The 13,556-nt window shown below is 33.5% G+C and overlaps 1 long non-coding RNA gene across 1 annotated transcript in view; it reads right to left on the reverse strand.

The window, feature by feature from the left end:
- Nucleotides 1-1,103: 1,103 nt before the first annotated feature.
- LOC136792777 (uncharacterized) overlaps nucleotides 1,104-13,556 on the reverse strand; it is a 75,763-nt gene continuing 63,310 nt past the window's right edge. Inside the window, exons 2-3 of the long non-coding RNA XR_010837160.1 lie at nucleotides 1,928-2,019; nucleotides 1,104-1,440 (exon numbers count right to left, since the gene is read on the reverse strand). This is a non-coding gene — a long non-coding RNA (uncharacterized lncRNA). The remainder of the gene's footprint in view (nucleotides 1,441-1,927; nucleotides 2,020-13,556) is intronic.

A 13,556-nucleotide genomic window follows, 5' to 3' on the forward strand; every position in this document is an offset into this window, starting at 1 on the left:
TATTATATAATTTATAGTTATAGATTATAAATTATAAATTTGATTAATTTATAAATTGCTAACTGATTAATTGTTCTACACTTTCGTACTCCTTTTTAAAAGTTTTCTGAGAATAAGAAACAGCACACAAGTTAAGGAGTTTGGGAAATTTTATAGTGTTATGAAACTGTGTGAGCCTGCTTTTTAAAATTCTCTCAACAATTCCCTTTCCTCATCTTCTCAAGTTGTCACCCATTTCACTTTGTCTATGTGGACATAATTGAAACTAAGTAAAATCTTATTTCCTTGTGATAAAGATATTCACCTACTTTTGATGTCAAAATAAACACCATACTTCATACTAGCAATTTAACTTGAAATTGGAATATAATGTAATTACCTAGAGGTGTATATGGATAAGTTTGGAATATAATGTACCTTTGGGGCATAGTATGTTTTCTGCCAATATCAGATTTCAGTACCAAGAATGGATGAAAAATGTTGTAAAAATCGACTCTTTTCTATATCTTCTTTTTCTCCACTAGAATATCAGCAATTTTTTCTTACTCATCTTGGTATCATCAAGATGTAGCATAGAACCTGAACCTAAGCAAAAAGATAAAGAGTGAATATTTATTAAGCACTTTATAGGGTAGTGATTACAGGGCTCTTGAAATGACTTAATAATGTAGGATTTAAGAAACTTACTTAATCATCTTTGTGTCAAATTTATCATCTGTAAAATGACAATAATAATAGAGCCTCTATCAAATAGTTGAGAGAAAATTTAGAGAAATGACCTGAGTCATTAAGCAGAGAATTTGGCATATAAAAATTCCTTAAACTATAAACCAGCTATTCTGCACCTGATATAATACTTGGAATTTTACTTCTATTATTTTATTTCCTCCTTACAACAAATTTCTGTAAGATAAATAAAGTAAGATTTTCTGCAAGGTAAATAAACAAAGTAAATTTATATGACATAGAGCCAGAAATTAACCAGAGAAGGCCGACCCCAAAGCTTCTACTATAACTATATTTCATCCGTGTTTAATATGGCTGACATTAAATGATTAAATAGATACAGAATAGATAGGATAGGATTAGATAGGGTTCCTTATAATGCAAAACTAGAATCCATTTATGCAAACTCCACACATTTATTTAATGCCCACTACATTTTTTTAAAATTAATTAATTAATTAATTTTGGGCTGCATTGGGTCTTCGTTGCTGTGCGCGGGCTTTCTCTAGTTGCAGCGAGCCTGCGATACTCTTCTTTGTGGTGCACGGGCTTCTCATTGTGGTGGCTTCTCTTGTTGCGGAGCACGGGCTCTAGGCATGTGGCCTTCAGTAGCTGTGGCTTGCAGGCGCTAGAGCGTAGGCTCAGTAGTTGCGGCGCACAGGCTGAGTTGCTCCACGCATGTGGGATCCAGACCAGGGCTCGAACCCGTGTCCCCTGCATTGGCAGGCAGATTCTTAACCACTGTGCCACCAGAGAAGTCCCCACTACATGTAAAGTATAGGTTAAGGGAAGCAAATGTGATTATAAATTATTTTGGAAGATGTAAATCCATGAAACATAAAGCTGCCAAACAGTTTTTCCCACTCTAAGGTTCTGGTTGGGAGAGGACACATAAAAAGACAAAGCAATATCAACATATAAGCTCTATCAATGACCATCTAGTTAGAACAGAATTAGATAATGAAGTTGGTGCTATTATTTTCTATTTCAAAATCAAATCACATGACTAGCTATGATGGATTAGCAAGATAATGGTGTATTCCCCCCAAGTATCTCCAGAAGGACCTCTCTGGAGGGAAGGGGCAGCAAGGCTAGAGCACCTACTGTGTTAAATTTTAAAGGAAGCAGGAAAAAAACGCTCCCTGGGATACATCACCCTAAAAATGGTAGAAATATAAATTAAATTGTATATTTCTCTTACCTTGGGGAAGTGAAAGGGGAGGATGCATAGGGAAAACAGGGTTTCCACAGTGACACTCTCAGTAAGAAGAATGGTGACATCTGAAGTCTCTCCTGTGGAAATGTTAAAAGGAGAAATTAACAGCTATTACCCAACAGTCTGATAAACTTTCAGTTACTCGTTTAGGAAGTACTGCTATACAGGTATCAGATGAATGAGAGCTCCTGGTATACTGTGATGACGTAAATCGGTTTTGTAATGTACACTGGAAATTGACTTGAAATAGTACGTGAACATGAATTGGGGAGAAAGGGAAGAATATCAAAGCAGAGATAAACCTCACAGATTTAGAAGGGAAAAGGGTTTAACTTGGTTGAGCAGATTTTTTAGGTGAGATATAGATAGAAAAATTTAGTGTAGACAGCAGTCATTTTGGACCAGGCTTTGTCTCTCTCTCTCTCTCTCTCTCTCTCTCTATCTATATATATATATATATATATACATATATATCATTTTATACACATATTATTTATATGTTTAAATATATATGTTTTAATATTTAATTAATTAATCATTTGTTTATATAAAGTTAATCTTTCAAGATTGGGAATAATAGAAGGAGAAATTGGAAACTGCAGGATTTCTTAGGGAACAAACTACTAGAAAAATAAATAGTGTCATGATACACACCTTATACACACAAGATTTGATTTGCGTATCAGATAATCTCTTATTTAGAAAATAAATAATAAAATTACAGGTATAAAAACAAAGATTAGAATGAAATAATTTTTTGACACATAGATTAGCTAAAACTACATTTACTTTCAATAAAAAGAAAAATTTAACATCATTTGAAAAATATATTTTAGTATTATTTAGATGTGTATGCATTTTTCCAATGTGCTATTAATCAAGCAAGATTTCTAGACTGTCAAGAGAATTCTGTGCAATCTAAATATGTAATCAGTGACTAGTAGCAAAGTTTATTTATGTATCCATGTATTTTCTGGTCATTTTTATCTAGCACTTATTTGACTGAGGAAACAAGAAGACTTTTGCTTCACTGCTTAATGGCCTCTCTCTTCTTTTCCAGTTTGCAAAAAACCCTTTTGGCTAATTCATATCTGGAACTATGAATTATTTGTGGTCTTTTACTTAACTTTCTATAGAACACTGTCTACAAGGATAATGAATGACAATATGGATAATAATAAGGTAATACTAGCATGTATTCTGTATGTATGCATACATGCATGTATACTAGCATGTATGAGGCATTGTTTTAAGCACTTTATAGGCACAATTATTTTACTCTTCACAACCAACAAGTAAGGCATACTTAGTGGTTTTCCAGAGTTCCAAATGTGGAGACTGACTCACAGATTCATTTTATTTTGCTTTCAGTGTGCCTATCACCAAGTTTAACAGCTTAAACTTGGCTTTTCTGTACCAGTTGGGAGTCCATTTTCTTCAGATCCCAGGCCTGTAATTCCACTCTTTGGTTCTAAGTCTGACTTCACTGAGAACATTGAATTAAAAGAAAAATTTTTTTAAATTTGGACTATTAGGTTTATACACTGGATTTTTAAATTTTTGTTTGTTGGTTAGTTTTTTAATCAAGCATCAGAGTAAAATTCAGAAAAAAATCTTGATTAAAATGTGAGAAAAATATTCTTTATAGATACAATAAGAAAATAGTATTTACTTTTTATTCCCATTTTTTTCTTTTTAAATTTTATTTTTAAATGAGCATATCTAAATGACAGAAAATATTATAATTAACTCTCATGTATCTATTGCTTTGAAGTAATAATTTAACATTTTGCCATATTTGCTTAATCTACTTTTTTGTTGTTGCTGAAGTTTTATAAAGCATGTTTTTAATATTGTGGCACTTTACTCCACAATACTTGATTATGCCTCTCTAAAAGTATAGATATTTTCTTATAAAATCAAAGTGTCATTATCAACTTTAACAAAATTAACAGCAATAATTTAATAATCGCATCTTATACCCAGCCCATATTTAAGCTTTTTTTCTGACTTTTCTCTATGTACACTATACATATTACAATTGGTATGTTCTAATCAAAGTACACATAGTACATTTAGAGGTTATGTCTCTTAAATCTGTTTTAATTTTGAATATCACCTGCACCCAATTTTCCTTCTATTGACTTGCTGAAAGTCTGAGTCCAGTTGTCTTGAATCCCCTGTATTCTGAATTATCTTATTGTGTCCTCTGTTGATTTTTGGCCTTTTTCTCTACCCCCATATGTTCTATAAACTGTGAATTAACACTAAAATTTTAGTTATTATTTTTCCCTTTGTTTTTTTTTCCAAAAAAAATAACAAAACTTCATATAGAGTGTACTTCATGTTATATCAATCAAGAGGAATAAAGTATCTGGTTGTCCTGTGATTGGGAAAGTTAATTTTGTTGGTGGCTTTAATTGCTGAAAACTGGATTCCTAGGTGGTAAAGTTTCTTTTTCCCTATGACCAACAAATAATCTGTTGGTAAACTTTAGCATGCTACGAAGAATAATTTTCTTACTAACATTTGACCTAAATTTTTTAGCATTCATTCATGCTACTTTTCCACATCAATTTTTGCAAAATGGTGATTTTGTTCATTTAATTTTTCCTTCCACATTCATTAACTGACAATAGTCTAAAAAGAGAGGCTTAGCCTGATCAGAACATATTCTTTATAAATCATAAGCATAAAAGTAAACAGCTGCAAACATATTTAAGTATATTTGATGGTAAAAAAAATTATCTGGACATCTCAAACTGAAAAAGAAAAAACTTATTTATTATTGCTAACCAGTTCCTCAAATTCATTCCTTTGAACTCTCTAAATTTAGAACATGTTCTTTTTATAATAAATATTGCAGATTTATATACATAATCACAATAAAATCCATACTTGACTTTATATTCCTCACATAAATAGCCATATATACATTTACAATGAACATCATTTTAAAGGATCAATCTTAAAATGCTATATATCTTCAAATAATTATGTTAAAATCTCACTGTGCTTAATTATCTCCAGGGAGTATACTTATTATTTTAGAAGCATCTGCTAAAAAGAATTAGATAAGAAAAAATAACTTTCTGAAATCTGCTTTTTATCAGGATCATTTTGACAGATTCAGGCTACCTACAGCCTCGATTCACCTGAAAGGGAATGATATAACATTTATGTCAAATATAATATAAGCAAATAATCAGCAGTGAAGCTTGGAAGAGTAACAGGAGAATATAATTTGGGGTATATGATTTTGTTAAATCAAATAATGCCAAACTTTTCTTAATACACAAGAAAAATTGAGGTGATATTGAAAGTTGGCAATATTAAAGATATATTTGTATAGTTAAGGAGATATTACAATTGTGTTTCACTCTAAGTTTTTAATCTTCAGTAATTATGGCTATCAAAAATCACTAGCTATCTTTCTAAGGCATGTAACATGATCATATTTGCATGATATAAATTTAACACATTTGTAGAGAATTTACACATATAATTATCTGGTAGTTCAAATTTACTTCAAATTAAGCATATCTTAAAAAATTATTTTAGCCATCTATTTCATTAAAATGACTTAAAAATTATAATTTATTAAGTATTAATTAGACATTCACTGTCTAAAAAATCAAAGTGCCACAGAAGCCACAACAGTAAATTAAGCCATGGCAATAAAAATGGTCAACCCATAAAGGATAAGCGATATGTCCACACATCTGCAATATAAAGAAGTAATGGTGTAATGCATATTCTCATAACCAAGGTATATAAAAAATAAACAAATCTTACTAACTAGAGCCAAGTTTCTCATTTTTGGAGTGAGAGATTATAGATAAACTGAACCATCAAGTGGTAATAGATTAGTGCTAGCGACATCAGTATAAACTCGTGTTACTGTACATACAGATGGATACATTTAAAATATTCATGAATACGTGTATATACACAGGTTAGCATATACACATATATTTCCTTCTGTTGGAAGCACATTCTGGAAGCCATGACATCCCAGCAGCAACAAGCACATCCATTGCCTAGAATGCTGTTTTTAATGTCATTCTCCAATGAAAGTGGACCAGGGCTTCTAGAAAAATGGCTAGGATTCTAGGACTGGGACAGCAGATAACAATATAAACCTGCAGTATATTTTAATAACAGAAAGTAAGAAAATATTTACCCCCCAAAAGTATATTTATCAAAGAAACGAGTGAAAGAGTTGCAAATGGCCAAAGCTGGACAATTTGAGCTACAAAATACAGTGGTATTGGATTGTAAGCCAAAGTATACAGTAAATATCCATGAATCTATACTGATATAAGTAAATAATTGAATAAATAAATAATATCAGGGAAGAGTTGGCTGCACATAGTACTTCTTCCCAAAGTTTACTGTATGGAAAGGGAGAAAAAAGAGTAATTTTAAAAAGAAAAAAACATAATGAATTCAGTCAGGTGATCAAGATTAACATCAACAGTAATAAGTCATGTTGATTATATATGTGTGTATATATATATAATATATATATATATATCTCCATCCTAACCTATATCCTAATATCTGTATCTATATCTATACCTATCTATCTATGTATCTGTCTGTCTTATTTGTTCTGTTTCTCTAGAGAACCCTAAGTGATACGAAATGAGAGTACTAATATTGTTATTCTTCAATTTGCCATGGTGTGTACATTTTATGGGATATGCTAATTCTTCAATCCCTGTATCCTTGAGAACCAAGATTTTCAGTGTGGAAAAAAGGAGATACAGATGCAATACAGAGGTGTTTCAATAAAAAGCTTGTAATTCAGTGTTTCAATTGAAGCTACCTGTATGAGCACTAGTATTTTAGTGTGTGTGTATCATATATTTTCCTATATATAACAACCGAAATGCCTAGAAATAGTGATCAACACAGTAGCAATTAACATTCCTAGAGATGGGATTGTGGTCATAAGATGCCATCTCATACATAAAGAAAGTAGTGCTTCTTAGAGAAATGACTACTCCGGTTCTGCAAAAAGAAAATGTGTAAGATTAGCCTGGAGTTTCCTGTTAAATCAAATATCAAAAAGCTTTCAATGTGCATTGGGGTACTGTCAAAAGGTTAGAAAACCAGCCTGAAAAGTTTTCTGCTATCAAAGACAACACCATTTGAGCTCATTAAAAATAGTAATTGCAGTGAATTAAAACCTATCAAATGTGTTCAAATACATCAGTTTATAAAGATATTTTAAAAATTAACCTTTATAGAATAATAAGCAACAATTTTAATACCTTCAAATATAGAGAACAAAACATACAAACAAATGAAATATTTATACTGCCTTATCTCTATGAGACATACCACTGCATAAACAAAGGAGGATAAGTAATTATTTATAAAATTATTCTGTATATAAATAAAAATATATGACAGGATTACAATATTACCAATTGTCAACCTTACAAATCAATGGATCTGTCAATGAACACCTATGACTACTAATGTCATAAAAAGAAGGAATAGCAAACTTATGAGATTCCTCATGAAAGAACATTGCATCTCCCCAAATCTGGATAAAGGAATACAGTTGGAGTCCTACCTAACTTCTGGGCCTATATGTCAATGCTCAGGAACTACAAAGGACAGAGGAACATGCAACATGAGTACGTAATCAACAAAACCCAGACCATGGGAAACTCTACAGGCCAAAGGGTACAAGCGCATCATTAGATAAGGTATAAGAAAGAAGTCAACGAATGGAGGGTGAATCTGTAAATTAAAATATACCTTAAAAATAACGACTAAGAACTTTAGAGTCTAGGTTTACACATTTAGATGGTAAAACTATAAAGAAATGTAAGAATTGATGACTAAAAAGGACTGGGTTGTGGTTAGTTATGTAGGAAAGGGAGGACTCGATATTGGGACAGGACACAGGGAGGCTTTTCATGGATAGTTGCCAAAGTTTTATTTCTTTAACTGGTATTGGTTAGAATAGTATTCACCTCATAAAAATTCATTCAACTATATTTTATTGTGCAAATTTTTTCTGTATCTGTGTTTTATTAATAATAAAAAAGGTTCATACCAAAGAATATATTACAAAGTCAGTGATTATATACAATAACCTCATCCATTTATTCCAAATTGACTTATCCAAAGGAGATATTTTATACCTCAATATAATTTCAAAGATAGGGATATTTTATATCCCTCTAATTATTTGATGTTTGATAGGGAATGTTCCCTTAAACATTTTAAAATCTTCATGTGCATTTATAAAATTTTAAAGAATACTTTTTATTCTTAACTAATAATTTAACTCTTTTCTGTAATTTAGCATCATTTCTAAGGTGTACTTTCCATGCACTGGCTGAGTATTAAATTATTCACTATAAATACCATTCGTAAGACAGAATACTTTGGTTTGGGCCTACCTAACATCCTCAATTCCTTTTTGGAAATGTCTCCTGTCAGCCCACTCTTAGAGTCCAGAAGAACAATGTGGTTCTCTGTCCCTGGCACCAGGCTTGGGACATGTAATCTATATTTAGCCAAGCCAAGAACCAAATCCTCTTATCCACAGTGTTTTTACTGGTGAAACACAAGATGACACAGTCTTAGTAAATCTGTATAGAGCTAGCTCCTGACCACAATGGTAATTTCAGGAATAGACATATTATCCACTTTGTAAGCAAAGTAAACCATGAAGATGTATGATAATATACTAGAATAGAAGCCCTCCTGTTTTGCTGCTTGCTACCTAGAAAGACTTCGAATTGGGACTGAGCGCAGTAATTCTGCCTTCATAAGATGCTGGAGAAAAGCCAAAAAATAGAAGTATGAGATAAAGAGAAGGGACTGTTTCTGGTGACAGTGTTTGACACCCAGATTAAAACAGAACTGCTGACATTACAATTCTTGGCTTTCCATTTAAATGATATAATTGCCTATTTTGCTTAAATCTATTTGAGTTGGATTTTGTGACAAATGCACTATTATATTTGCAATGTTTCATTCAAATAATGTCATGTCCAAATAGAATAATTGTTTGTTATGACAGTTATCCTTGAATGTGTTTGAACATGTCACGAACAACTGATAAAAACATTTGACTAAATATTTTGTCAAACATTGTGGTAGATAAATAATATTTGACAAGATTATTGCCAATAATGATTGCAAGAAAATTTTAAATTTCAAAATCTTGTGCTGAAATTTAATCATTTGAGTATCTTTAAAGAGTGAACAGAAGGGTAAGGAATGTTAGATGTGAATTTGATATTTTCTGTATACTGTGTTTTATAGCTATTCATATACTGTGTTTTATAGCTATTCAAATTTGTGGCACATGACAATATGTATCATAGATGTTGCTGTTTCGATGCAGCTCCTGGTATCACATATCCTCTCATTGCTGAGGCTAGAATTCATCCTCGCTGAGGTCAATTTAACAGACTAATGTCATCCTGTAATTGGTCCCCAAAGGAGAGTTTCATCCTTTAATCTCAAGTAGCTCTGTTAGTTTATAAAAGATATCTAAGGAGTGACAAAAAAACATGAAAAAGGAAGTACATTGTATAATAAAAAAACCTATCTCAGCTTTCTTAATTAATTCAGTGTTTTTAATCAATTATCCCATAAGATTGTACTCACTATATGATTCACACTGCTAGACCGTCAGATTGCTGCTAAAATGGTTTTCTGAATGCTGTTATAACCTAACAATGTGGTTTCAAGAAATGAAGTTCCCCATCTCAAATTATACCAAGACATTGATTTTAAGACATTGATTATTACAATAAATTATTTTTCTTCTGAAATCTTTACTAAGAAACATTATTAGAAATTTAAACATCTAATTACAGATAAAGGGATTCTAAATATTACACTTTGTCTTTTATACCCTATTTCATATACTCTATTCTTTCTCTACAGCTTATTATGAATCAAAATTTGGGACTATATCGATTAAATGTTTAATTTATATGTGTAAATCAGAGAATGGTAAGAACTGCCTAGTTTTCCATTTTCATTAAAAGCTAAAAGTGAATTAAAAATAGAGTGAAATGTGTTGGATTTAACCACAGTTTGTTGTGAAATGTGTTGGATTTAACCACAGTTTGTTGGTCTAGAGTACTATAATATGCATGTGTGTGTATGTGTGTGTGTCCTTTATCAGATAGCAAAAATCTAGAAATACTACTGTCCATGGAGCTTGAAAAAAAATGCATGCCTTTGTGTTCAGTCTATATCTCTTTTTAAAAAAATTTTTTATTGGAGTACAGTTGATTTACAATGTTGTGTTAGTTTCTGCTGTACAGCATAGTGAATCAGTTATATCAGTTACACATATACATATTCTTCATCTGGGGGGCTGCGTTGGGTCTTTGTTGCTGTGCATGGGCTTTCTCTAGTTGCAGTGAGAGGGGGCTACTCTTCATTGCAGTGCACGGACTTCTCATTGCGGTGGCTTCTCTTGTTGCGAAGCACAGGCTCTAGTCGCACGAGCTTCAGTAGTTGCAGCAAGCAGGCTTAGTAGTTGCGGCACACGGACCCTAGAGCACAGGCTTAGTAGTTGTGGGGCACAGGCTTTGTTGCTCCGTGGCATGTGGGGTCTTCCAGGACAAGGGATCGAACCCATGTCCCCTGCATTGGCAGGCTGATTCTTTACCACTGCACCACCAGGGAAGTCCTGAGCCTATAACTCTTAATCTCAGTATATCCATAACCATATATATGGTTATTACTGTATATCCAGTACATAGTGGAGAACTGGACTCAGAAGTTGCTCATTGAATGCTTGTTGACTGACTCACAGATTGACTTAATACAACATGTTTTCATATAAATAAAAAATATTTGTTATTCAATCTAGCTATTAGGTCTATTCATATCTTCACAATCCATTGTCTAATGCCTTTTTGCATCATCAGTGTTTTGGCCTTTTGCAAACTGTAAATTTCATTTTTCATAGCAAAAAAATTTTTTCATTCATTTATTCATTGAGTCTGGTGACAAATACCTATTGAATATTTATTACTTGCCTGACACTATGCTAAGTGCTGAGGGAAAAATTACATAATTCTAAATATTTACAACAAAAACAGAGGAATATCAAGTCATTAGTAACTTTGCAAACTAAAAACTAATACAGATTATTCAGGTCTACTAATGGATGACTTCCATTATGTGACCATATGTGCTGGAGTATTTATACTACAAATTGATTAGAAGGCAGAGCCAATGATGCCTGCCTTTTCTAATCCTACTTTCAAAATTCACCAATGAGCAGAGTGGATGTTGTAGAATAGTTTATCAGAGCTGATTTCCATTTTCTTATCTCACCTACATGATTCAATAAAATTAAGCATGCTGGGCTTCCCTGGTGGCGCAGTGGTTGAGAGTCCGCCTGCCGATACAGGGGACATGGGTTTGTGCCCCGGTCCGGGAAGATCCCACATGCCGCGGAGCGGCTGGGCCCGTGAGCCATGGCCGCTGAGACTGCGTGTCCGCAGCCTGCGCTCCGCAACAGGAGAGGCTACAACAGTGAGAGGCCCGCGTACCGCAAAAAGATAAATGAATAAATAAATAAAAATAAATAAAATTAAGCATGCTAAAATAACAGGCGTTGAAAGATATTTTTAAAGGCTCAGTTTTTACATGGGGGCACAATTACAATACGAATTTACCCATTTGGGCCCCTTCTCTGAATTCTACCTCCCAATTTTCAGGATTTATATTGCATATCTATCTTTTCAAGTTGATTTTGTGTACTTTTTCTTTCCCAGGCTCTGACCTGGGCAATATTTCCCAGATATATTGTGAATAAGATATCCAAAGTTTCTGGTTTAAGGCAACTTATATTTTAATTGGGAAGATAAAATAAATTTTAAAATGGAAAAATATCAGGTCATAATAAGCTCTGTGGAGAAAAATGCAGGGCAAACAGTCAGTGTATTGTACGCAGGATGGGAGATAGTGAGCAGGGATAACGGTAGTGAGGAGTTAATGTTTGACCAAAGACCTAAGTGATGTGAAGGGGAGCATTGCTTGCTGGGAACATAGTGTCTATAGGCTCTAAGGTGGAAATAAACTTGGAATACAAGAGATACAGGGAAAATGTTCGTATGTGAGAAAAGGGAGCCTTAGGGAGAGCAGGAGAAGGACACAATAAAGTTCTCCTCTTGGCTATTGTTGGACCTGCATTTATTCACTTTTTATAACGTTGGCAAGTCCCAGACATACTCTGATATTCTTCCCCTGTCTTGAACATCCCCAGCATTTATTTCCTTAAACATCAAGCCTGCTCCTAAGTAGCCCTAGAACTGTTTCATATAAATTAGGAGCTTCTTTTTCACTGGTCTGTTTAGACCTAAGGAACAGTCAGAGAAGTGGGGAGTCTAAAGTTATTCCTGGATCCATAAACCTCTCTTTTCTTAGAGATTTAGAATTTAATATTTCTTAGGTATTTAGTAATACCTAAGAAGATCATTCTAACCAATATAAAATTATGCGTAACCAACTCATTGTAAAATAAGATGCCATGCCGATCTGATACTTACAGTAAGAGGATGAGGTTTTCGCTTTTCTTTTGCAAGAGGAGGAAATTATTACACGTTCTTTAGGGAAATCCTCTAAACTTACGCTGCCCTTCATTTTCATCCTCCAAGTTAGATGTTCACAATGGAACTTTAAACACTATTCTGTAGGATGCAGAATAGTATTTCTATCCCTTTGACCACTTTCCTATCACTAGACGGTTATTAGTTAATTATTGAAAATAGAGTCCTTATCCTGAATACTCACAAACCAGGAAACCTTTGAGGGTCCTATCATTCAGCCTTTGTTCTTGAATATGCCATCCACGGCCATGATACTGATACTGTAAGAGTAAATACAAATAGAAAAAGAAAAAATTCTCCCCGTTGGAAATGAAGGAAGAGATGCCCCGCCTCACCTCGCCCTGCCTTCCTTTTATGAAGAGTATTTACTTAAGAACACTTGCAAATGTAAGTTCTTTCTCTGTGAAACGTATGTAAATATTTTTTAAAAATTAAACCTCTCCTCGGTTTTAAGACCCAGGAATGTCTTTCTAAAGGACCTGGGAACCATCTCTATGAAACATAGTCATTAAGACAGATAGCACCCCAATCTCCCACTTTCTGTGGGAAGGTAGGAACCTAACTTCAGCAGACACCTTGCTCAAACTGCAAAATGACCCCTTGTCATAAAGGTAAGAGTAGTTTTTCTTTCTCCAGGTAAAGCCACTTGATTAACAGAGATATCACCCCTATTACCAAGTAAATTTAAGATGAACTACGCGTGACCAGTGGTGCTGTCAAGTCCTCTTACTTCAGGACGGGTTATTATTTATCTTGAGAACATGTACGTAACGGATGGTATCTGCTTGGCTATATAAAGGTGTGAGATTTCTTTAGGTCTTTGCAGTCTTAGTGGATTGCCTGGGATGTACATCACATTCTGGTCTAATGCTTATTTAATAACAATACTGCTTTCTTTCTCTTCTAACTTGGTGGTGAGGTTTTCTTGGTTGGGAGAAGAATTGGGCTTTAATTATATTTCTCCAACAATCCTGAGCCAGGTCTGAGATGGGGGAATGGGG

The sequence above is a fragment of the Kogia breviceps genome, chromosome 16, assembly GCF_026419965.1.
Source record: "Kogia breviceps isolate mKogBre1 chromosome 16, mKogBre1 haplotype 1, whole genome shotgun sequence".
NCBI classification, from domain to species: Eukaryota; Metazoa; Chordata; class Mammalia; order Artiodactyla; family Physeteridae; genus Kogia; species Kogia breviceps.